At 39.5% G+C, this 27104-nt stretch overlaps 1 pseudogene; it reads right to left on the bottom strand.

The window, feature by feature from the left end:
- Positions 1–2982: 2982 nt before the first annotated feature.
- LOC116898208 lies at positions 2983–3724 on the bottom strand (annotated as a pseudogene).
- Between the last annotated feature and the right edge of the window lie 23380 nt (positions 3725–27104).

Raw genomic sequence — 27104 nt, 5'->3', positions numbered from 1 at the left:
TCTTTTCCACAGGATGGTTTTAGCTCCTTTGTCAAAAATCAAGTAACCACAGATATGTGGGTTTGTTTCTGCATCTTCAGTTCTATTCCACCGATCGACCTGTCTGTCTCTGTACCATGGCATGTGGTTTTTATCACTGTTATTCTCCATTAGAGCCTGAGGTCAGGGATGCTGATTTCCCGCAGAAGTGTTTTTGAGAAGTTGTTGAGAATTGTTTTTGCTATCCTAAGTTTTTGTGTTATTCCAGATGAGTTTGAGAATTGCTTTTTCTGTCTCTGTGAAGAATTGACTTAGAATTTTGATGGGGATTGCACTGAATTTGTAGATTGCTTTTGGTAAGATGGTCATTTTTACTCTGTTAATCCTACTGATCCATGAGCATGGGAGATCTTTCCCTTTTCTGAGGTCTTCTTTGATTTCTTTCTTCAGAGACTTGAAATAATTGTCCTACAGATCTTATTGCTTGGTTAGAGTCGCACCAAGATATTTTATATTATTTGTGACTATTGTGAAGGGTGTTGTTTACCCAAATTCTTTCTTAGCCTGTTTATCCTTGGTGTGGAGGAAGGCTATTGATTTGAGTTAATTTTATATCAATCACTTTGCTAACTTTTTTCTGATCAGCTCAAGGAGTTCTCTGGTAGAATATGTATACTATTGTACATTGGCAAATAATAATATCTTGACTTCTTACTTTCTAATTTATATCCCTTTGATGTCCTTTCGTTGTCTAATTGCTCTAGCTTGAACTTTGAGTACTATATTGAATAAATAGGGAGAAAGTTGGTAGCCTTATCTTTTCCTGGATTCTAGTGGGATTCTTCAAGTTTCTCTCCATTTAACATGCTGTTGCCTATTGTTTTGCAGAATATTACTTTTATTATGTTTAGGTATGTGCCTTGAATGCCTGATCTTCCCAGGACATTTAATATGAAGGGATGTTATATTTTGTCAAAGGCTTTTTCATCATCTAATGTTATATAATGAGGTGATTACGTGTTTTTCCCCCTTTGGGTTTGCTTATATAGTGTATGGTGTTGATGGATTTTCATATATTGAACCATCTCTGCATCCCTGGAATGAAGCCTACTTGATCGTGGTAGATGATCATTTTCATGTGTTCTTGGGTTCAGTTTGCAAGAATTTTTATTGAGTATTTTTGCATCAATATTCATGAGGGAAATTAGTCTGAAGGTCTCTTTCTTTGTTAGGTCCTTGTGTGGTTTAGGTATCAGTGTAATTGTGGCTTCAGAGAACAAATTAGACAGTGTTCCTTCTGTTTCTATTTTGTGGAATAGTTCAGACAGTGTTCGTATTAGGTCTTCTATGAAAGTCTGATAGAATTCTGCACTAAACTCATCTGGTCCTGGGCCTTTTTGGTTGGGAGATTTTTAATGACTGCTTCTATTTCTTTAGGAGTTATGGGACTGTTTAGATGGTTTATCTGATTCTGATTTAACTTTGGTATCTGGTATCTGTCTAGAAAATTGTCCATTTCATCCAAATTTTTCAGTTTTGTTGAATATAGGCTTTTGTGTTAGGATCTGATGTTTTTTGAATTTCCTCAGATTCTGTTGTTATATCTCCCCTTTCATTTCTGATTTTGTTAATTTGGATACTATCTCTGTGCCCTCTGGTTAGTCTGGCTAAGAGTTTATCTATCTTGTTGATTTTCTCAAAGAACCAGCTCCTGGTTTTGTTGATTCTTTGTGTAGTTCTTCTTGTTTCTACTTGGTTGATTTCAGCCCTGAGTTTGAATATTTTCTGCTGTCTATTCCTCTTGGGTGTATTTGCACCTTTTTGTTCTAGAGCTTTCAGATGTGCTGTTAAGTTGCTAGTGTATGCTCTCTCCATTATCTTTATGAAGGCACTCAGACCTTTGAGTGTTCCTTTTAGTAATACTTTTCACTGTGTCCCTTAAGTTTGGAGATGCTACGTCTTCGTATTTGTTAAATTCTAAAAAGTCTTTAATTTCCTTGTTTCTTCTCTGACCAAGTTATCAGTGAGTATAGTTCAGCTTCTACGAATATGTGGTTTTTCTGTTGTTGTTGTTGTTGTTAATGAAGACAGTGTTAGCCTTAGTCCATGATGATCAGATAGAATCGGACTAATTCAAATTTCTTTTTCCTTTTTTTTGAGTAAATTCCTTTTACTGGGGAGGAATTAAAAGCACAACGGGGGGTGATGGGTGGGAGAGAAGTTCAGTGATGCTGTTGATCAGCAGCCAGTCCGCAGTTCTTAAATAAAGACTGGGATACACAGCAGATAGTTAAATTTTGTTTTCCTTCAGTTCCTAGAGAGCCTGCAGATGGAGAAAGCCAGTGATCTCCAAAACAGGGACCATTGAAACTGTTGGAGGTTACAAAACGCCCAAAGGGTAGTTGGGGTTGGAGCCCAACCTATAGAGGAAGGTATTATGTACCTGCCATCCAAGAGGTTTTAAAGTCTCTGCTAGCTGACAGACGTCACCTCATCTAGTCTTCCCATCCTTTGAAAAGCAGACTTAAGACTCAATGAATGCCCTGAGGTAGGTGAAGCAGTTTATTCCTTATTTGGAAATGAAAGGCAAAGGTCTGAAGAGTTAGTCACAGAGGAGTAGTTGGTGGCAGGATTAGCTAACCACGGCATGAGCGAAACCTTGGGGCTGTGCTCTGGGTCCTCCAGGATGCTTTAGCTGATGCCATTCAAGAACATTAATAGGGTTAGGGTGTTGTTCAGTAGCAAAGTACTTGCCTAGTATGCTGGCCTCAGCAAAATAAAAAGATTTTAGTGTTCCCTCTTATACCTTTTAGGGATGGTACTCTAACTGCAGATATCCTGGCGTTCATGGAAATGAGGCTTTATTCCTTGTTACTGGCGTTGTAGCTCACTGGTAACATGGAGGCTGCAACATCTTTGGCAGGAAAGCATCTTTTCTGTCACTTAAGCCGTAAGTGTTCTCCAGCATTGAGTCAGTCTATGGCAGTGGACCTTTTCCTGTGGTCATTCTCCATGGGATAGCAGAGCAGTTTTCTCCACATGGATCTTCTTCCTGGGCTCCATCAGGACTGAATGGGGGCCCGGGCTCTCATCATCTAGTTCTGTCAAAATTTATGAGCTGATTTCCTCCGGTTTCTTGTGGGTGGAGCAGGTGAAGCTCCCACTTTCCCAGGCTGAGAGGCTGGGGCTACAGCTTGCTGAGGCTGTTGATGGAATTGAGAATCCGTATGGCCCTGTCGGCAGAGGAGTGGGCGCTGAGTGGCCTCCAAGGTGCCCCTTGTAGGTGCAGCATAGGCTGGAAACTGGCCCCAGTTTTTTTCATTAGACCGAGGGACGACAGTGATGGCGTCAAAGTCCTGAGATTTGACCCGGACTTGTAGGAACCTGAAGTAGAACTTGGAGGAACTGGTTCCTGCTTGCCCTTCGGGGCCAAAGGTCAGAAGGTCACCGCCACTCAACTCCAATCTGTGGCCCCTTGGGAGTCAGACATTATTGACCAAAGTCCCTTGGCTGCTGTGATCCTCTAGGCTGACCCTCCAATCGTCCCCTTGGAGTTCAGCATGCAGCTCTGCATGGAACCCAGAGATGAGGCTGGGCTCCTGCTGAGGCCACAAGGGCCACATCACACAGGTCAAGCCCTGCAGACCAACCGATAGTTGCAACCAGACTTGGATGGAGGGCGGAAGGTGTAGAGGTCACTGCCCCTGTCGCCCCCTATTTGTAGCAGCTGGAAGCAGGGCAGCATGGGGGTGCCCCCTATACACCACTTTCCCCACCTTAGCAGTCCATTCCCCTCTCCTACTCATGGGTCATGCACCGTGGGCTTCGGTTTAGTTTTCTCTAATGCCAACTTAATAAGTGCAGATTCAGAGCGTCAGAGGCCTGGACATGCACCACAGCCGAGGCTGTCAAGATGAGGCTTAAAAAAACAATTCCAGCAAAGTCCTGATGTGATGCAAAACCAGAAAGACATCCCGAGGCACCTCATTGAAGCTGGATCCTCAGGCTGCTCTACATCCGGGAGCCTTTAACAATCCTTTGCTTTTTTCGCTGGAGGGGTAAACTGAGGAAAAGACTCCCACCTTGTACACCGCGCTCCCACCGGGGTTTGATAGCCAAGGAAGCCACCCTGAGGGTGCGGCTTGGGTGAGCATGCACTGCCCAGACTCCTAATTGAAATTTCTTGTATCTGTTGAGGCTTGTTTGGGTCTGCTTATATGGTGAATTCTGGAGGAGATACAATGAGGTGCTGAGAAGATGTATTCTTTTGTTTTAGGGTAGAATGTTCTATAGATGTTTGTTAAATTCGTTTGGATCATAACTTCTGTTAGTTTCTCTGTTTAGTTTCTGTTTCCATGATCTACCCTTCAGTAAGAATTGGGTGTTGAGGTCTCCCACCGTTATTGTTTGAGGTTCAGTGTGTACTTTGAACTTCAGTGACATTTCTTTTACAAATGTGGGTGACCTTACATTTGGAGCATAGATGTTCAGAATTGAGAGTTCATCTTGGTGGACTTTTTCTTTGATGAATATGAAGTGTCCTTTTCCATCTTTTTTGATAACTTTTGATTAAAAGTCTATTTCGTTGGATATTAGAACGATTAGTCCAGGTTGTTTCTTGGGACCACTTACTTGTAAATTTTTTTCCAGCCTTTTACTCTGAGGTGGTGTCTGTCTTTGTCATTGAGATGTGTTTACTGTATATAGCAAAATGCTTAGTCCTGTTTACATATCCAGTCTGGTAGTCTATGTCTTTTTATTAGGGATTGAGTACATTGATGTTGAGAGATATCAAGGACAAATGATTGTTGATCCCTGTTATTTTTGTTGTTAGAAGTGAAATTATATTTGTGTGGTTCTCCTTTTTTGGGGGGAGGGGTTTGTTGTGAGATTAAATTCTTAGTTTTTCTTGGGTATAGTCTCCTTTGTGTTGGAATTTTCCTTCTGTTATCCTCTGTAGGGCTGGTTTAGTGGAAAGATATTGTTTACATTTTGTTTTGTCTTGGAATACCTTGATTTCTTGATACTTGAGAGTTTTGATAAATATAATAGCCTGGGCTGGCATTTGTGTTCCCTTAGGATCTATATGGCATCTGCCCAAGATCTTCTGGCTTTTAAAGTCTCCATTGAGAAGTCTGGTGTAATTCTGATGGGTCTGCCTTTATATGTTACTTGACTTTGTCCCCTTACAGCTTTTAATATTCTTTGTTCTGTGCATTTGGTGTTTTGATTATTATGTGATGAGAGGAACTTCTTTTCTGGTTCAATCTATTTAGGGTTCTGTAGCCTTCTTGTAGGTTTATGGGCATGTCTCTCTTTAGGTGAGCGAAGTTTTCTTCTATAATTCTGTTGAGTGTGTTTACTGGCCCTTTGAGTTGGGAATCTTCACCCTCTTCTATACCTATTATTTTTAGGTTTGGTCTTCTCATTGTGTCCTGAATTTCCTGGATGTTTTAGGTTAGGAGCTTTTTGCATTTTGCATGTTGACTGTTGTGTCAATGTCTTCTATGGTGTCTTCTATGCCTGAGATTCTCTCTTCTATCTCTGGCATTCTGTCAGTGATGCTCACATCTATGACTCTTCATCTCTTCCCTAGGTTTTCTATCTTCAGGGCTGTCTCCCTTTGTGATTTCTTTATTATTCCTATTTCCATTTTTAGATCTTGGATGGTTTTCTTCAATTCCTTCACCTGTTTGATTGTGTTTTCCTGTATTTCATGAAGGGATTTATGCGTTTCCTCTTTAAGAGCTTCTGCCTGTTTATCTTTTTTCTCCTGTATTTCTTTAATATTTATGTCCTCCTTAAGGTCTTCACATCTTCATAAGATGTGATTTTTAGATCAGAATCAGGTATGTTAAGGTGTCCAGGGCTTGCTGTGGCTGGAGAACTGGGTTCTGATGTTACTACATGGCATTGGTTTCTATTGCTTATGTTCTAGAACTTGCCTCTCATCACCTGATGTTCACTGGCCTTTCAGTCTCTTACTGGAGCCTGTCCTTCCTGTGAGCCTACTTATTTTGGGCCTCCTTGGATCAGTCTGTTTCTGTATCTAGAAGGTGGTCTGGAGCACCTGATCTGTGAGCCTTGCTCTGGCTGACTTCCTGGGAGTCAAACTGAATCTGGGTGTGGGCAGGGGGTGGGTTGCTGGAGCACATGATCTGCTCCCTAGCACAGTTAAAGATAGAAAAAAAGATGTGTCTCTGGCAGGACCTGAGGTTCTGTGTCCTCTAGGCCCCAAGAAGGTTCCAGTTAGGCAGGTTTTGAGGCAGGGGTAGGGGGGACCTCACCTATGAGCCTGGTGGTGTCAGAACTCCTGGGGGTCAAGCTGTCTCTGGGTGTGAGAGGCGGAGTGGGGCCTGGAGCACAGGATCTGCTCCCAGGCACAGTTGTGAACTGGAAGAAAAATTCAGCACGGTGGGAGATTTTGTGTTCTCTGGATCCCTGTGTGTGTGGCAGGGGGAGGGGTCCTAGTTAGGCCAGGTATTGGTTCGGGATGGGGAGTCACCTCTGAGCCTGGTGGTGTCAGAACTTCCAGGGATCAAACACTCTGGGTGTGGGTGGTGGGGGAATGTGGGTGGGAGGTAGGCTGGATCACCGGTGCTCCCCGGCATAGTTGAGAATGAGAAGGCCCAATTTTTCTTTTCTTGAAGAGCATAAATTAGTATGTACAATATTGAGTGAAAAATTAATTATACATGAAATATTAATATGACTAATACCGTACTGTAAGAATTTGTTAAAACAATCTCTCTCTTTTTTGAAAATTACTTACTGAACATCTGGTATAAACTAAAAAAATGTGCAAATTTCAGATACAGCAATGGGAAAAAAATAAAGGGCAATATTTTTCTAGTAGTGAAAGTCAATTTTGCTAGGAATCCAAGGATTTCTATATCCACCCCTGAAAATCTTCACTCCCTTGCTGGGTAATATTAGTTCTACACATAATATTGATATACAAATGTTACAGAGATTTACTTCTTCCTCTATGCATTCACATCTGAATTTTAGGAGCTTTACTGATCCCTTTCTTTAATTAATTAATTAATATCTAATAAAAATCAATCTAGCTACCTAGATTTCACTAGATGCAATAGCCTTATCTGTAGTTTCTCAAGTCCTTGAAGTCAAGAGTTAAGTATACTGAAGGAGCTCCAACTGCAGGTGTAGCAGAGGATGGCATTGTCTATTATCAATAAGAGGAGAAGTCCTCGGTCCTGTGAAGGCTTGTTCAGGTTTAGGATCCACAAGACAGGTAATAGGGTGAACAAGGAGAGCAGTGGCAGTAGAATCCTGGGCACTAAATTGGACTGTGGAAACGAGCCATAAGGGAACCTCAGCAGAGGTATGTAAAGAGATCTCTATGCAAAGCCTTAGACATAGAAATAAGAGTTAAGACACTGTAGATAAAATAAATACACAAAGAGCATGACTGGCCATCATGGATTTGATGACAATTCCAGTCCCAAGTCATGATGCCCTGATATGCACCAAGTCGTCTGTGGAAAGAGGTTAGAAGATGCCCACTTGAGGATTTTCAGGAAGAGATGTTATAACCACCTATTCTCCTTCTGAGTAAAAACCATACTCAGATATTTAACCTGGAGAGGATTCATAACTGATAACTTAATTAAAGTCTACTCTACCATTTCCTAGCTTTGTAGCTCTCTATTTTTTTTTATTATTTTCTTCTTTTTTTTATTAACTTGAGTATTTCTTATTTACATTTCGAATGTTATTCCCTTTCCCGGTTTCCAGGCAAACATCCCCCTAATCCCTCCCCTTCCCCTTCTTTATGGGTGTTCCCCTCTCCATCCTCCCCCCCTTGCCGCCCTCCCCCCAACATTCACATTCACTGGAGGTTCAGTCTTAGCAGGACCAAGGGCTTTCACTTACACTGGTGATCTTACTAGGATATTCATTGCTACCTATGAGGTCAGAGTCCAGGGTCAGTCCATGTATAGTCTTTAGGCAGTGGCTTAGTCCCTGGAAGCTCTTGTTGCTTGGCATTGTTGTTCATATGGGGTCTCGAGCCCCTTCGAGCTCTTCCAGTTCTTTCTCTGATTCCTTCAACGAGGGACCCGTTCTCAGTTCAGTGGTTTGCTGCTGGCATTCGCCTCTGTATTTGCTGTATTCTGGCTGTGTCTCTCAGGAGCGATCTACATCTGGCTCCTGTCGGTCTGCACTTCTTTGCTTCATCCATCTTGTCTAATTGGGTGGCTCTATATGTATGGACCACACGTGGGGCAGGCTCTGAATGGGTGTTCCTTCTGTCTCTGTTTTAATCTTTGCTTCTCTATTCCCTGCCAAGAGTATTCTTGTTCCCCCTTTTAAAGAAGGAGTGAAGCATTCACATTTTGATCATCCGTCTTGAGTTTCATTTGTTCTAGGCATCTAGGGTAATTCAACCATTTGGGCTAATAGCCACTTATCAATGAATGCATACCATGTGTGTTTTTCTGTGATTGGGTTACCTCACTCAGGATTTTTTCCAGTTCCAACCATTTGCCTATGAATTTCATAAAGGCATTGTTTTTGATGGCTGAGTAATATTCCATTGTGTAGATATACCACATTTTCTGTATCCATTCCTCTGTTGAAGGGCATCTGGGTTCTTTCCAGCTTCTGGCTATTATAAATAAGGCTGCGATGAACATAGTGGAGCACGTGTCTTTTTTATATGTTGGGGAACCTTGTGGGTATATGCCCAAGAGAGGTATAGCTGGATGGACCCTCAGGTAGATCAATGTCCAATTTTCTGAGGGACCTCCAGACTGATTTCCAGAATGGTTTTACCAGTCTGCAATCCCACCAACAATGGAGGAGTGTTCCTCTTTCTCCACATCCTCGCCAGCATTTGTTGTCACCTGAGTTTTTGATCTTAGCCATTCTCACTGGTGTGAGGTGAAATCTCAGGGTTGTTTTGATTTGCATTTCCCTTATGACTAAAGATGTTGAACATTTCTTTAGGTGTTTCTCAGCCATTTGGCATTCCTCAGCTGTGAATTCTTTGTTTAGTTCTGAACCCCATTTTTTAATAGGGTTATTTGACTCCCTGTGGTCTAACTTCTTGAGTTCTTTGTATATTTTGGATATAAGCCCTCTATTTTAGGATTGGTAAAGATCTTTTCCCAATCTGTTGGTTGCCATTTTGTCCTAACCACAGTGTCCTTTGCCTTACAGAAGTTTTGCAGTTTTATGAGATCCCATTTGTCGATTCTTGATCTTAGAGCATAAGCCATTGGTGTTTTGTTCAGGAAATTTTTTCCAGTGCCCATGTGTTCGAGATGCTGCCCTAGTTTTTCTTCTATTAGTTTGACTGTATCTGGTTTGATGTGGAGGTCCTTGATCCACTTGGACTTAAGCTTTGTACAGGGTGATAAGCATGGATTGATCTGCATTCTTCTACATGCTGACTTCCAGTTGAACCAGCACCATTTGCTGAAAATGCTATCTTTTTTCCATTGAATGGTTTTGGCTACTCAAAAAAAGGTGCCCATAGGTGTGGGGTTCATTTCTGGGTCTTCAATTCTGTTCCATTGGTCTATCTGTCTGTCTCTGTACCAATACCATGCAAATCACTATTGCTCTGTAATATTGCTTGAGTTCAGGGATAGTGATTCCCCCTGAGTCCTTTTATTGTTGAGAATAGTTTTAGCTATCCTGGGTTTTTTGTTATTCCAGATGAATTTGCAAATTGTTCTGTCTAACTCTTTGAAGAATTGGATTGGTATTTTGATGGGGATTGCATTGAATCTGTAGATCGCTTTTGGTAAAATGGCCATTTTGACTATGTTAATCCTGCCAATCCATGAGCATGGGAGATCTTTCCATCTTCTGAGGTCTTCTTCAATGTCTTTCTTCAGAGTCTTGAAGTTCTTATTGTACAGATCTTTTACTTGCTTGGTTAATGTCACACCGAGGTACTTTATATTGTTTGAGTCTATTATGAAGGGTGTCGTTTCCCTAATTTCTTTCTCGGCTTTGTAGCTCTCTTTTTATCCTACAACATTCTTACTAAATACTGATATGACTAGAGTAAAAATTATTCTAGAGTGTATTTGTTTTTTAAAAGTATCATAAATTTAAATCTATTTAAAATAATTGAGAAATTACAGATCTCGGAAAGCAATAAAAATTATAGGTTCTCTTCCTGTTTCTTTGTGTGTCTTCTCATTTCTGTAAGGGAAACAGAACAAAGACAGTTAGAACCACTGCTCCAAATGTGAGGATGAGATGGAGTATTATCTTTGTTCCAGCTGACCAGCATGAGGTAGGTGGCTAGCGTTGTCTGCTGAGCTGCCTCACTAGACATTAGACAGCCATCAGCTTCACACAAGGCTCTCCTGTGGGAAGAACACACACTGGGGAGCTCTGATAAAAAGAAACAGAGAATTACTGAAGATTTTAAAGTAACAAAAAGAAATACAAATTAATATCGATGGGTTTAACTAATAGATGATAGATAGATAGATAGATAGATAGATAGATAGATAGATAGATAGCAAAGTCTTTCAAAGTTTTTCAGAATTTCTGAATTTATACTTGGTAGAGTGTCTCACTTGAAAAAAAAAAAGGAAAAAAAAGGAGAGAAAAACCCCACCTTCCTTTCTCAAACTATTTACCATTTTCAGTGAGCCACAGAAAGAAAATGTTTGCTGACGCAGCCTGTCTCTCAGGATAGTTTGTCTCAACTGGACAAATAATCCCAGGGAGAAGGAACTAAAATCATTCTTGTAGCCCACTGAAGCTTCGTTGGCTTCCTCATTCCCAATTCCTACATGAATCCCAAGTATTCCTCTCCCTCTCTCCTCACACACTCCCTCTCCTGACAGAGTGTCTGTCCTTTGATATTTGAAATAAATATTCTCCTCATCCACTGAGATCCAACTTTAGTCTCTTTCTGCCTTTGTCTCATTACTCTGTGCCAAAATCTAACAATTTGAACTCAAATATGGCATTTAAGTAATTCAAATCTTGGCTCTCCATGTCTTAAGTAGTTTATGTGATTTTTCTGCTGTTATATTAATAATAAGTTTATTTATTTTTGATTTACATATAAACTATTCTACACTATGTGAAGTGCTGGAAACCCACATTGGAGTGTGAAGGAGCACACAATAGGTATTGAAAAAAAACTGATTCGCTCTCACAGAGCCCTTTCTATTCTATTTGGAGCATAAAAACACTCTGAAAATTCTGAAATCACTGATATCCAAGAAATACCACAGAGCTGTCTGCAGTTCTTAGCTGTGGCACCATCAAATGTCCCTGCTTTTCCTATGCAACATTCCACCTAAGTGCAAATAGGATATATTTGTTATCACCCAAGTCTGTTATTCCTGTAGAAACACTCCAGTGCAAATTATGTACATACATCTCAGGATATGGAACTTAAAAAGACAATTATAAACCTAATCAAAGAATTGAAGGAGTTTAGAGAGGACATGAACAAACACCTGAACAAACTTAAAAAGGGCAGGAATAATAAAGTCCTGACTGATACTCCAAGAAAAAAATAAACAAGTTGCTAAAGGAAATAATATGAAGACATCCAGGATTTAAGAAGTGAATTCAAATTCAAACATGTTGGTGAAAATTCAACTGGAAATAAAGATGGATTGGAAAAGCTCAACAAACCAAGTATATATAACTCAGAGGAAGTTTTACCAAAAGAATATCTCAAGGACAAGGTAGCAGAACTTCATGATAAAGTTAAATAAGTAGACAACTCAAATAAAAAATAGTTTTTAAATGTACAAAAGGAATGTGCAAGAACATGGAGACCTCATGAAAACTCCTATGGATTGTAGACATAGAGGAAAGAAAGAAATCCAAGATCAATGGCATTGACCAGCTCTTCAGCAAGATCATAGAAGAAAATCTCCTGAAACTAAGGAAAAGTATACTCATACAGATATAAGAAGCACAGAGAACACCAAACAACAGACAAGAATAGAAACTCCATATGTCCTATCATAGATAAAACACTAAGTATGCAGAAGAAAAGAAGGGTTTTGAAAGAACTGCAAGAGAAAAGCCAGAAAACATTTACTGAAAACCCATTGAAATAATGAATGGTTCCTCATTTGAAACTAAGAGCCAGAAAAGCATGGGCAATGTGCTTCAAGTTCCAAAAAACCACAAATGACAATCCATGACATCATTCTAGCACAATTATTGTCCATAGTTGGAAGAGAAGCAAAACTTCCCACGATATAAACATGTTAAAACAATTCATGTGCAGCAAACCACAGAGAACACTGGAAATAATACTTTTGTTAAAAGGCTATAGAAAGATTAGTAGAGCAATAATTCTTGGAATATAAAATAGAACTCGAATTATAAACAGCAAAAAATAAATAAAATAATGATAATCAGTATATATCTTTAAATACTAATGACCTCAACTCCACAATCAAAGAGAAAAAAAACATAGGTTAGTTGATGGATTAAGAAATAAGATGAAGGGGGCTGGACCCATGGCTCAGTGGTTAAGAACACTGGCTGTTTTTCCAGAGGTCCTGAGTTCAATTCCCAATAACTACTAAATGGTGGTTCATGGTGTCTGTAGTGGGATCTGATGCCCTCTTCTGATGTGTCTGAAGATAGCCACAGTGGACTCATATACATAAAATAAATAAATATTTGTAATAAGAAATAAGATCAAGTGCTTTGTTGTCTACAAGAAATATATTTGATCTTCAAAGATAGAATAAAGGGGTTGGGGGAAAACTATCCCAAGCAAATGGGACCAGAAAACAAATAGTTGTCACTATCTTAATATCTGACGAGGTAGACTTAAACAAAAATTAATCAAGAGATAAAGAGCAGCAGTTATTCTAATCAAGAACAAATTAACAAAAAGACATAAGCACTTTAAACATACCACTTTATATACACTAAACTCTGGTGCACTCCATTTCATGAAAAGCATGCTATGAGCTTTAAACTACAGAGTAGTCCCAACTCAATAATAGTAGGTGATTTTAGGACCATACTTTATCTCATGAACAGATCATATAGATAAAAACTAAACATCAGAGTTATATGACATCTTATATCACATTGAACTAACAAATACAGAATATTCCACTCAAACACCAAAAAATACACATTTTATTCAGCAGCCCACAAAAGCTTCTCTAAAATAGACTACATAGTGAGATGCAAAACAAATCTTAGCAAATACAGAAAAAAATGAACTAATGAGGCAACTCAAATAAAATACAAAGTTTTTAAATGTACAAAAGAAATGTGTAAGAATTTGGAGACCTAATGAAAACTTCTATGAATCCTAGGCATAGAGGAAAAACTGGAATCCCAGATCAATGGCATATACCAGCTCTTCAACAAGATCATTAAAGAAAATTTCCTGAAATTTTTCCATCTATCCCGTGTATCTGATATAACCACAAAACAATAAAGCTTGAGATCAATAACAAAACAATCTCCAGAAATTATACAAACTCGTGGAGATTAGACATCACACATGTCAATTATAAAACTGACATTTGAAAGAAAGAAAGAAAGAAAGAAAGAAAGAAAGAAAGAAAGAAAGAAGAATATAGAAGGAAGGAAGGGAGGGAGGAAGGAAGGAAGGAAGGAAGGAAGGAAGGAAGGAAGGAAGGAAGGAAGGAAGGAAGGAAGGAAAAGAAAGAAAGGCAGAGGAAGAGAAAAGGACTGGTTAAATGGGATTGTACAAATGGGCAAAGTCAGAAGAGCCAGAGGGCGCTGGTTACATGGGGCTGTGTAATTGTGATTTAAAAAAAAAAATGTGAAACTCAAGAGACTGGATGCAAAGTAATCCACAAGGATACATTTATTAATCATAAATCACTGGGTCATCTGCAGCCCACTCTGGAACATCTCTGCATGTAAAGAAGTTCTCATTAGAAACAGGAGGAGATGACCAGTTCAGAATGCATGTCCCCCATTACTAGGAGTCTTTGCTAAGGCTATTTTCATAGATTCGTGGAGTTTCCATTGCACTAGGTTTCCACCTTGCCCCAAAGTGTCCCCAGTTCGAGTTGTCTCTCTCAGTATTTTCCTTTCCTCCCCCACTTCTGGTTCCTCCTATCCCACCCCTAGTTGCTTCCAGTCCACCTGTGAAATCTATTCTATTTAGTCTAGTCTAGTCTAGTCTAGTCTAGTCTAGTCTAGTCTAGTCGAGTCTAGTCTAGTCTAATCTAGTCTAGTCTAATGTAGTCTAGTCTATTCCATACCATCCCATTCTATTCTATTTCCCCTTTCCCAGGGAGATCCTAGCCTCCTCCCCTTAAGCCCTCCTTGTTATTTAGCCTCTCTGGATCAGTGGACTGTAGCATGATTGTCTTTTACTTTACAGCTAATAGGAAATTATAGTCAGGATGTAATATATAAAAGAAAAAGAAAAAAACAGCAATATATGGTAGAGAAGTGACTGGTGACTTGGAGGGGAGGAGGGAAAGGGATACTGCATTCTGAATGTGATATATGAGAAAGAACAAAAAATGAAATATTTATTATCAAATTAGTATTAATTTATTAAGATACATGTAATAATTCTAACAAAAAGAGACTCTCTTTAAAATTATAAGTAATTAAAATGTAATTCTAAATGCTTTTGATATAGATTGGAAAACATCCAGACTATAAGCCATATAGGTTAAAATTCTGATTATGCTCCTGGAGCTGACCCTGAGCCACAGCATTCTGTGCCCAGATCCTGCTGGGAGAGAGCTGGGCTCCCAGGAGTGCTGACACACTTGAGAGCACAGGTAGGACTACCACTTCTGCTCCAAGGGACCTACCTGGAGCCTCAGGACCCAGGAACTGAGGAGCCTTCTGGGACAGGACGTTCCTTTTTTTTGTCTGTGCCCAGAGCTGACCCTATACCATAGCTATCTGTGTTCAGATCCAGCCGGGAGAGAGCTGGTCTCCCAGGAGTGCTGACACACAGACTTATAGTAGGGTCAAGCCACTGTCAAAGACAACAAGACAAGCTAATTCCAGAGATAAGCAGATGGCAAAAGGCAGGTAAGAGAAGATAAACAACAGAAACCAAGGCCACTTGGCATCTTCAGAACCTAGTTCCCCCAACACAGCAAGGACAGGATACCCCAACACACTGGAAAAGCAAGATTCTGATTTAAAAGCACATCTCATGAGGATGCTAAACAATGTTAAAAGGACATAAATAACTCCCTTTAAAGAAGACAAGTCAAGGGATGGGGATTTAGCTGAGGGGTAGAACCTTAAAAGCGCAAGGCCCTGTTCAGCTCGAAAAAAAAATTAAAAAAAAAAAAAAGTACAAGTCAACATAGGTAAACAGGTAGAAGCCCTTGAAAAGAAAACACTAAAGTCCCTTACAAAATTATGAAAATATAACCAAACAGGTGAAGGAATTGAACAAAACCATCCAGGATCTAAAAAGGGAAACAGAAATAATAAAGAAATAACAAAGGAAGGCAACCCTGGAGATAGAAAACCTAGGAAAGAGATCAGGAGTAATAGATGTAAGCATCATCAACAGAATACAAAAGAGAGAAGAGAGAATCTCAAGGATGAAGATACCATAGAAAACATAAACGTGCAGTCAAATAAAATGCAAAACACAAAAAGCTACTAATCCAAAACATCCAGGAAATCCAGGATACAATGAGAAGATCAAACCTAATGATAATAGATGTAGAAGAGAGTGAAGATCCCCAACTTAAAGGGCCAATAATATAAAATTAGCTCAAACAAATCAGTAGCCTTTCTATACTCAAAGATAAACATGCTGAGAAAGAAACTAGGGAAACTATATCTTTCATAATACTACAAATAATGTAAAATACTTTGGTATGACTATAATCAAGCAAGTGAAAGATCTGTATGACAAGAACTTCAAGTCTCTGAAGAAAGAAATTGAAGATCTCAGAGGATGTAAAGATCTCCCATGCTTATGGTAGGATTAATATAGTAAAAGTGCCCATATTTCTGAAAACAATCTACAGATTCAGTGTAATTCCCCCATCAAAATTCCACCTCAATTCTTCATAAAATTAGAAAGAGCAATTTGCAAAAATTCATTTGGAAAAGCAAAAACCCCAGGACAGTGAAAACTATTCTCAACAATAAAAGAACTTCTGGGGGAATCACCATCCCTGATCTCAAGCTGCATTATAGAGCAATAGTGATAAAAAATGCATGCTATTGGCACAGAGACAGACAGATAGATCAGTGGAATAGAATTGAAGACCAGAAATGAACCCACACACCTATGGTCACTTGACCTTTGACAAGAAGATGAATTTTCCAATGGAAAAAAGGCAGCATTTCCAACAGATGGTGCTGGTTCAACTAAAGGATAGCATGCAGAAGAATGCAAATTGACCCATTCTTATCACCTGTACAAAGCTCAAGTCCAAGTGGTTCAAAGATCTTCACATAAAACCAAATACACTCAAACTAACAGAAGAGAAAGTGGAGAACAACCTTGAACACATAGGCATAGAGGAAAATTTCCTGAACAGAATACCACTGGCTTTTGCTCTAAAATCAAGAATCAACAAATGGGACCTCATAAAACTGCAAAGTTTCTGTAAGGCAAAGGACACTGTCAACAGGACAAAATGGCAACCAACAGTTTTGGAAAACATCTATACCAATTCTATATCCAATATAGGGCTAATGTCCAATATATACAAAGAACTCAAGAAATTTGACTCCAGAAAAACAAATAATCCTATTAAAAATTGGGGTACAGAACTAAACAAAGAATTCTCAATTGAGGAATACCAAATGGCTGAGAAGCACCTAAAGAAATATTCAACATCCTTAGTCATCAGGGAAATGCAAATCAAAACCACCCTGAGATACCACCTCATACCAGTCAGAATGGCTAAGTTAAAAAAATCAGGTGACAGTAGATGCTGGCAAGGATGTAGAGAAAGAGGAACATTCCTCCATTATTGGTGGGATTGCAAACTGGTACAACCTTTCTGGAAATCATTCTGTAGGATTCTCAGACAATTAGACATAGTACTACCTGAGAACCCAGCTATACCATTTCTGAGCATACACCCAAAAGATGCTCCAACATATAACAAGGACACATGCTCTACTATGTTCATAGCAGCCTTATTTATAATAGCCAGAAGCTGGAAAGATCCCAGATGTCCTTCAACAAAGGAATGGATACAGAAAATGTGGTGCATCTGCACAATGGAATACTACTCAGCTATCAAAAGCAATGACTTCATGAAATTCATAGGCAAATGGATGGAACTAGAAAAATATCATTCTGAGTGAAGTAACCCAGTTACAAAAGAACACACATGATATGCATGATAAGTGGATGTTAGTCCAAAAGCTTGGAATACCTAAGGAAAACTTCACAGATAATATGAAGCTCAAGAAGAAGGACAACCAAAGTGCAGATGCTTCAGTCCTTCTCAGACTAGAGAACAAAATACTCATGGGAGAAAATACAGGAACAGAGAGTAGATCAGAGACTGAAGAAAAGGTCATCCAGAGACTGCCCTACTTTAGAATCCATCCCATATGCAGCCACCAAACCCAGTCACTATTGCTGATGGCAAGAAGTGCCTGATGACAGGAGTCAGATATGTGTGTATCCTGAAAGGCTCTGCCAGAGCTCTATTGATACAGATGAGGATGGTTGCAGCTAACCATTGGACTGAACAATGGTACCCCAGTGGAGGGTTAGAGAAAAGACTGAAGGAGTTGGAGGGATTTGCAACTCCATAGGAAGAAAAACAGTATCAACCACCCAGACCCCCAGAGCTCCCAGGGACTAAACTACCAACCAATGAGTACACATGGAAGAACCTATGACTCCAGTCACATATGATGCATTGTCCAGCATCAATAGAAGGAAAAGTTCTTGTTCCTGTGAAGGCTTGTTTCCCCAGTGTAGGGGAATGCCAGGACGTTGAGTTGGGAGTGTGTTGGTGACAGTGGAAGCATCCTCATAGAAGCAGGGGGAGAGGAAGGTGGTATGGGAGAGGAGACAAAGGGATACAATTTGAAATGTAAATACATAAAATATCCAAGAAAAATAAAATTTAAAAAAAAATTGCAAAGCTTCTGCAAGGCAAAGGACACTGTCAATAAGACAAAACGGCAACCAACAGATTGGGAAAAGGTGTTTACCAGTCCTACATCAGATAGAGGGCTACTATTCAATATATACAAAGAACTCAAGAAGTTAGACTCCAGAGATCCAAATAACCCTTTTATAAAAACTGGGCTACAGAGCTAAACAGAGTATTCTCAACTGAGGATATGAAATGGCTGAGAAGCACCTAAAGAACTGTTCAACATCCTGAATATCAAGGAAATGCAATTCAAAACAACTCTGAAGAGAGGCCTTTGGTCCTTCAAGGCTCAGTGTCCCAGTGTAGGAAATTGTCAGGATGGGGAAGTAGGAGGGAGTGGGTGGGTGGGTGAGGTAGCACTCTCATAGAAGTGGTGGGGAAGGTTGGGGGGTGTGGCGCTAGGATTGCCAGTTTCTGGAAGGGAAACTGGGAAATGGGATAACATTTAAAATGTAAATAAAAATGCAATTAAAAATAATAAAATTAAAATAAAAACTAAATAAAATAATAAAAATCCTTGTTACCAATTAGCCCATCCTTTCAGGGTTCTGTGGATGCCACAGAGCACCACTTCCTCTCATCCTCTCCTGTCAACGAGGGATGCTGGGGGTCCTGGAAGAGAATGGGGGACAAAAGACACGAAGAAGACACCAAGACAAGAATCTGATCAAGGTGACAATTTTATTTTTCCCAAGGCTGAATTTCTACCATGACAGGGGTAACAGAGTGGGGGGGAAGTAAGAAACATTTACGCAGGCCAAGGACACAATATTCGTGTGGTCAGGGAATTGGCTGATGTTGACAGGTTGTCAGAAAGGTCACAGGTTTGTCATATCTATTAGTCAGCAGGATGTTGGTTTTTCAGAAAGGTTACAGGTCATCACATTGGGTATCTTGACGTCAGATGCATTTCTCAGCAAGGTCATCATTATTCATCTTGACCACCAGATTTGTAATAGTCTTCTGCAGCTGGTTGGGGATTTTCCATGAACCTAGTCATACTTAATTCTAACCATAATAATAACATCAATAATGGAGGGCTTCAAGGGCATCGCTCCCAACACTCTCCCTGGCTACATCTGGCCTCTAGATGCTCTAAAATCCTGGTGTCCCTTGTTTCTCTTTCCACTCAGTTTCCACCTTTGGACTCCTGCTCTTCCATCCAGGGTACAGACATTCTAGTCCAGCTTCCTCAGTAAGTGCAGTGGTGGCACCAGCAGCAAGACCCATGGGCAAGGGCATGAGGCCTCTTTGGGTACATCACTGGGTATGTGCACACTCTGCGGTGGGCATAAACAGAGCATCTTCCAGAGAATCCCAGAGAAGATCCACAGTCCCATGCAAGGGTGGGTGTGTATGTGTGTGTGTGTGTGTGTGTGTGCATTGCGTATCTATTAGACTAGATCTGGAATTCCTCTTGTCTTCCCTACCATTTGCTGTATAAATTGAAGAAATGTGAGTGGGGAGTAAAAAATTAGGCTCAGAATGTACCTCAGTGTTCAGCACGTGCAATGAATCAGGTTCAATCTTTAGCATCCCCAGTCCCCACTAGAAATGTGAACACAGGAAATTCAAGTCACAAAACCACCATTAATGCACATCCATCTGAGGAGAACACAGGTGTCAGAGTGTCCCTGATCAGGTTCTTCAACCCTTATGCAAATGTTAAGCTTCAGTGAAGCCTGTGCCTCTTAGTTCACATAATCTTTCTTTAGGAAAGTGCCCTACTACTAAATCAATAATTAGGATGAAAACAGAAGAAATAGTGGTACAATTAAATTTGATATTTACCATCTGAAGTCATGCTTGGATAAATATGTATTTGAAATAAACACAAAACTCTCCATGATTATGAGAGTGTTGTAGGTGCCCCAGGATGTTGAAATACAGAAAACTTGGAGCTAATTTATTCTTTTTTAACTCTTGATTATAGTGTTTCCCTAGCAAGCAGGATCCCACTGGGAAGCTTATACGTACCTGGAACATTTGGACTGTGTGGGTCTTACAGATACTTATGGTGATTGTCAAGAGACAAACCAAGAAAAGACTGAATGCCTGGTAAGCACAACTCATATGCACTTCAGTGTTCTTTTCTTGAAGACCAAAGGCATGTTTCGGTAGTTCTGTTTATGTATTCAAAATAGTATGAGCTGTCAAGAGTTCTCCCTAGCAGATTAATAATACCCCATGTCCAGAATCTCTTTGTGCAGTACAGCTCTTGTGAGCTGCCCAGTGAAAGGAGTCCTAAATTGTGCTCTCAGGGCCACCTCCACCTTGGGAGTTGCTGTTTCATCCCTACATGTGATTGACACTTCATTCAGAATGAGGCTTTGCATCATTCTTGATGTGAATGCAGGCAATCTTCTGTACAATGGGTAACTACCAATTGCGAGAAGACTCTCTTTTTGCTGTATTTCCTGTCTTTAACTGAGCAAAGAGGAACTCTATGCTTCTCTGCTAGCTCAGTGTTCTCCAAGAAGAACAGAAAAAAATGATGAAAGATAGTACAGAGAGAAAGAGAAAAATGCTCAGACCTAAGATCCCAAGAATTCTAGCAGAATATGTATACACACCTGTGTATGTCCCCTTCCTAAGACTGTGCCCTATGGAATGTTTAATTCTTTGTTTAATTCATTTGCTCTAAGTACATGTTCAACAAAAGCAGCTCAATAAATTAAAAAATAAATAAGGAAGGGAAAGGGGAAGAGAGAAAATAGGGAAGAAAGAAAGAGAACTCAGAAATGAACATGATTTCCTAAACCAGCACTGTAGCACTGTAGAAGATTCTCGGTCTGAATTCAGAAGTTCCGGGTGCTTTAGCTCCTACTGTTAACCAGTGGAATAAGAACAAGGCCTGCAGGTGCTCTTTCCCTCAGGTTTAAACAGGAAAATCTACCCTGTTTAGCTTACCCATTGGTTTGGAAGACCTAGTAAGACAGTTTGAGATTCTTTTGTTCGTTTTCCAGTACACTTCCGGTAGAAGTGCTAGGGTTGGGTGAACCAAGAACCATGAACCTTGACTATAGCTACAATGGGCAGGAATTAGTCTTTGAGATGCAGGCATTTTATGGTTGCTGGTGTTTAAAAAAAACTCTTTATAAGACACACTTATATGTACACTTTATGAAATTAACAAATTATCTTCTCTGAAAAAGCATTTAAATTATATATACATACTATTTGTATTATTCTTATTATACATGTAAAACTATATATATATATGTGTACATATATATATATAATATTGAAATGTACATATTTGATATACCTCATTACTATAGTTTCTAATGGTTTTTTGGCCCTTCTATGATTCATTGGATTTTTTTCTAGAAAATTCCCAAGTCCCCATCTAACTTCTGCTTTTGTTGCCCAGAACAGAGCAAATACCATCTCTCTGTTTTCTTCATTTGCAATGATTTAAATATATATGAACCAACTTTATACAAGATAAAGAAGTATGTTATATAAAATGATCTTTACTTTCTCTTTTCTGCATATGCACATGTGTATACATGTGTGTTTGTGTGTACAAGCATGCACATGTCATAGTAAATGTCAGATGACATGGTGAGGGTCAGAGGACAAACTTGGTGGCAGTCCTCTCCTTTCACCTAGTTTAGGTCAGTGTCTCTCCTTTGTTGCTCACCAAGGTGAGCCAGGTTAGCTAATTCTCACGCTTCCAGGACTCTCTTCTCTCTACTTCCACATGGCCACAGAACACTGGGATCACAGAATCGTGCTATTGGGCCTGCTTTTTAAGTAAGCTTTGGGTCCTCGTATTTGTTTAGCAAGTGCTTTACTTGCCAAGCTAACTACCTAGTTCTCCTGCCCTCTATTTATATTAATGAACATTTCAGATCTTTCTTTTAAAAATATGTTTTTAATTGAAATAAAATTCCATCACCTTTCCCACCATCGTTAATGTGTTCCTTGATTTTGCCACTGTTCTGTTCTGTTTATGCAGCCGTTTCTAGAAAAGACTGTTTCATGAAAGACTTCCTGGTATTCCGGCTCTGACCAATTGTTCCTCCACCTCTTCTATGCTCTTTCTATCTTGAGCTGTAGATGCCGTAACCATGAGACAGATGTAGCTGTTGATGCTCAGATTCCCATGAGCTCTGCATTGTGTCCAGTTGTGGTTTTCTGTGATGGTCTCCACTTGCTGTGAAGAAAAATTTTTTTGATGAGCAGTGGTTGCTACACTCAGTGAGTGCATAATGTTTTGAGGGTTTCTGCTGGTCTAGCAAAGTGGCAGTAACCACCTCTGTAGTCCCTTCATATGTTCTGGTTTCTGTGGTTACTCCATGTTGTATATTTGAGAATGTGGAGCTAGGACCCACAGTTAAGGAAGAGAGTGTGTGGTGTTTGTCTTTCTGGGTCTATGTTAACTAATTCAATATCATCTTTTCCAGCCCGTTAATCTACATATAAATTTCATGATTTCATTTTTATAGCTGTGTATATGTACCACATTTTTATTATCTATTTATCTGTTGAAGGACATTTAGAAAAAGTAGGGCTGGAAGGAATGTACCTTAACATAATAAAGGCTATATATGGCAAGCCTACATATTTCCTAAATGGAGAAAAACTTGAAGCAATCCTATTAAGACAGGAACAAGATTGTCCACTTTCCTCACTCCTTTTTCAACATAGTACTGAGAGCACCAGCTGGAGCAGTACGGCAACAGAAGTAAATAAGGAAACAAATGAGAAAAGAGGAAGTCAAATTGTCCCTATTTGCAGATGATATGATATGCATAGGAGATCCCAAAGATTCCACCAAAAAATGTGTAAAAACAATCAAAATTTTAGCTAAGTGGAAGGGTATAAAACTAATGTAAAAAAATGGTAGCCTTTCTATATACTAAAAACAAGCACACTGAGAAAGATTATGGGTACACTATAATTTAAAATAACATCAACATCTATTTTAAAAAATTGTAGAATAAGTCTAAGGAAGTGAAATGCTTCAACAATGAAAATTTCAAATCTCTGAAGAAAAAGATTGTAGAAACTGGAAAAACATCTCATGTTCCTGGATTAGTAGAACTGATAAATAAAAATAACCATCGTACCAAAGCAATTTACATATTCAGTATAATTCCAATCAAAATACCTATAATATTCTTCACAGAAATAAAAAGAAAATATCATAAAATAAGGAACCAGACAAGACCCAAGACCATAAAATCCATCCTGAGCAAAAAGAATACTGGAGTGATCTCTTCCAAACTTAAAGATATATTATAGAACTATAGTATAAAAAAAAATTATACTGACACAAAAATAGACTTATCGACCAATGGAGTAAAATAGAAGACCTCAAATATGAGTGCTCATAATTACTACCATCTGATACTTGACAAAGAAGCAAATGATAATTAATAATAATAATAATAAACAAACATTAAAGAAAATATAACATCTTCAACAAATGGTGTCAGGAAATCTGGATAGCCACGTGCAGACAAATCAAATTAGACCTGTATTTGATCACCTGTATTTTGTGCAGGTGGTAACCCTGAATCAAAGACCACAATTTGAAACCTAAAACACTAAAACTGCTACAATAAAATATAAGCAGTACATTATAAGATGTCAGAAAAAACTTTCTAAACATGACTGTTTAGAAGCAATCCTATCAAAACAGGAATAAGACAAGATTGTCCACAATCTTGTTAAGGAACTAAATTCAGTAAATATGCCAAGAAACTAAAGCAAATGATTGACAACTGGGACCTCATAAAATAAAAAGTTTCTGCAGGTGGGGTTTAAAAAAAAAGTTTCTGAAAAGTAAAAAAAACAAACAAACAAACAAGAAACTCACAGAATGGGAAAAAATCTTTCCAATTATACATCTGATAAAGGATTAATATCCAGAGTATACAAATAACTTATTAAATAGAGCTGGGCATTGTGGCTCACTCCCACCTTTAATCCCAGCACTTGGGAAGCAAAAACAAGTACACCTTTATGAGTTCGAGACCATTGTGGTCTAAGTATCAAGTTCCAGAACAGTGAGGGCTACATAGAGAGATCTCCCCCTCAAAACAAATCAAATCAAAACAAAATAAATGACCAGTTAAAAGCTAAGCTATGGGCTTTCTGTGCTGCCCCAGGACAGGTCTGTAGGGCATTGTTCTTGCTTCCAGGTGTAACTCGAAGGGAAACACACAATGTCCAGAGACATTGCTGCCCCGTAGAAGGAGGAGGATGTCCTCAAATTCCATGCCACAAGAACCTACTTAGTTAACACCAGGGCAGTACCTTCCCACAGCACCCCTGGGAAGTCATGCCTGATCTCTACTTCTACAGAGACCCAGAGGAGATTGAGAAAGAGGAGCAGGCTGCTACTGAGAAGACTGTGACCAAGGGGGAACTTCAAGGCAAATGACTGTGAGGGCTCCTGAATTCACTGCTGCTCAGCCAGAGGTGGCAGACTGGTCTGATGATGTGCAGGTTCCCTCAGTACCCATCCAGAGTTCCCTACTGAAGAGTGGAGAGCCCAGCCAGGCACTGAGAACTGGGCAATGCTCCCACAGTGCAGCCAGGCACTGAGAACTGGGCAATGCTCCCACAGTGCAGCCAGGCACTGAGAACTGGGCAATAGCTCCCACAGTGCAGCCAGGCACTGAGAACTGGGCAATAGCTCCCACAGTGCAGCCAGGCACTGAGAACTGGGCAATAGCTCCCACAGTGTAGAACACTGAATGCTTTAGAGTCACCACTGATGGTCCTGTGCTGTTAGACAGACACTTGAACCTAAGTGGGAAAGGAGGAAGTAAGTAAAGTTCCTAAAAGCTGGGGAAAATAAGCTAGGGATCTTGTCTTTTGAAAAGGAATGCTTCCCATAGAGTCATATGTGCATGCTTGTCCTGCTGGGAGTGGCATTATTAGGAGGTGTGGCCTTGTTGGACAAAGTGTGTTTGAGGTCTCTTATATACTCAGGCTATACCCCGTGTGGCACACAATCTCTTTCTGTTGCCTACAGATCAAGATGTAGAGCTCTCAGCTCCTTCTCCAGCACCGTGCCTGCCTGCACACTGCCCTGCTTCCCACCGTGATGATACTGGACTAACCCTCTGAAATGTAAGCCAGCCCCAATTAAATGTTGTCCTTTATAAGAGTTGTGTTGGTCATGGTACCTGTTCACAGCAATAAAGCCCTAACTAAGATAGATCTAAACAGAGAATTCTCAATAGAAGAAATTAAATAAAAATGGTAAAGAGATTTCATTCATTGTCCTTTGTAATCACGGAAATACAAATTAAAACAACTTTGAGATTTCATTTTGTCCCTGTCAGACTGGCTAAGATCAGCAAAATAACTGACAATAAAATGATGGTCAGTGAAATTGTAGAGAAAGAGAAGCCATTATACTCTGGTGGTTCATATGCAAATTGGTGCAGACACTCCGGAAATCAGTTTGGAGAATCCTCAAAAAACTAAAAATAAATGTCCCATATGGCCCAGCTATATCATTCCTTGGCGTGTGCCCAAAGACATCCTATTCCACAGATACTTACTCAGCAACGTTCATAGCTGCTTTCCCTATTCACAGGAAACAAAAACAACCCACATGTCCATCAACAGATGAATGTATCATTTTGCTTCTTTATATTCCCTTGTTATTAGTAATAATGTTCACACTGAACACTTTTACCACATGTCTTTCCTAGGTTTTCATGTAAGTCTTGGTGATGGATCCCAACATAAGCAACTATACTTTTTATCATAGCAAACAGTGCCATATCCTCAAAAATGGATATTATTTATTTTTATGGAAATGTAGATCATTCGGTGTCTCCACAATGTCAGAACCCTGGGTGTGTGCTTCTTTTGTCCTCTTCATGATGTCAAGCTGGCTGTAGCAGATCCAAGTATCCCGTCTATGCACTCAAGTCTCCAAGTCTGGAAGTGAACAGGAGACAGAAGAGGTAAAAGCCTTTCTGTTTGCTGATATATCATTTCTATAAGTAAAGAAATCTCTAGATAACTTCATCTTACCAGTTGAACAGGTATGAAAGAGTATACTGAAATATGGGTTGTCACTGATCTGAGCTGAAAATTATTTTGAAAAAGGGCCACTTTCATTACATAAACTCTCCATAGATATTATCAGCAGCCTCGAAATACTATCACCCATAATCTTCACAGAAACTCAAACGTCCTTCCTAATATATCTGTATGCTTACCTGCTAGTACCAATTACACGGAATCATTGTCATTAGTGACCATTACCGAGCAGCTGTGTAAAATAAAATCATTGTATTTATTTACATGTTCTTCATTATTCAGGAATTATACCAGTTCTTTCATTAGTAGGAAATTGATGTTTACTATGTTATTTCCCACTTTGCATATTCTTATCTCTGGGTTTTTGTTTCAGAATTCCTCATCTACCAGGGATATCATTTGTCTTGATTCCTATCTCTGCACTCTATTCAAGGATATATAACTATTTTTTAAGTACAAAATGCCTTGGATGATAAACTACTGATTTCTGAGAGCAGCACATTATTTGGCCATTGACACAATGATTGATAAAGAGTCCTCCAAGAAGAGGTGAAGTTAGAAGAAATTTGGAAGGAGCCACAGTTAAGATGACTACTCTATCCTTAAGGGTGCTAGCTGCCAAACTTAAGGATCTGAGTTCAGTCACTAGAACCTACCATGGAAGGAGAGACCTGACTCCAAAAGTTGTCCTCTGACCTCCACATATGTGCTGTGATGTATGAATATGCACACACACACACACACACACACACACACACACACACACACAGCTAAAGAAAGAAAAGAAAGATATTTTGAAGGGAGAAAAATGTGTATGTCTAAACCTTCCATTTATCTCCCTATATCATTTGTCCTCCTAAACTGAACAGTAGGTGCTTCTAGAGCCAGCAGCTGTGGTTATAAGATCAGTCGCACAGACCTTAACGGGCAGGACAGAATCCTCCCACTTAGAAGTAGTTAACTCTAAAGAACAACATATAAGAAAGAGCCCGGGAGTCAGAAAATGGTGACAAGAGCTTG

This window comes from Rattus rattus, chromosome 4 (genome assembly GCF_011064425.1).
Source record: "Rattus rattus isolate New Zealand chromosome 4, Rrattus_CSIRO_v1, whole genome shotgun sequence".
Taxonomy (NCBI): domain Eukaryota; kingdom Metazoa; phylum Chordata; class Mammalia; order Rodentia; family Muridae; genus Rattus; species Rattus rattus.
The sequence above is the reverse complement of the archived record's forward strand: the minus strand, read 5'-3'. Positions and strand labels throughout refer to the sequence as shown.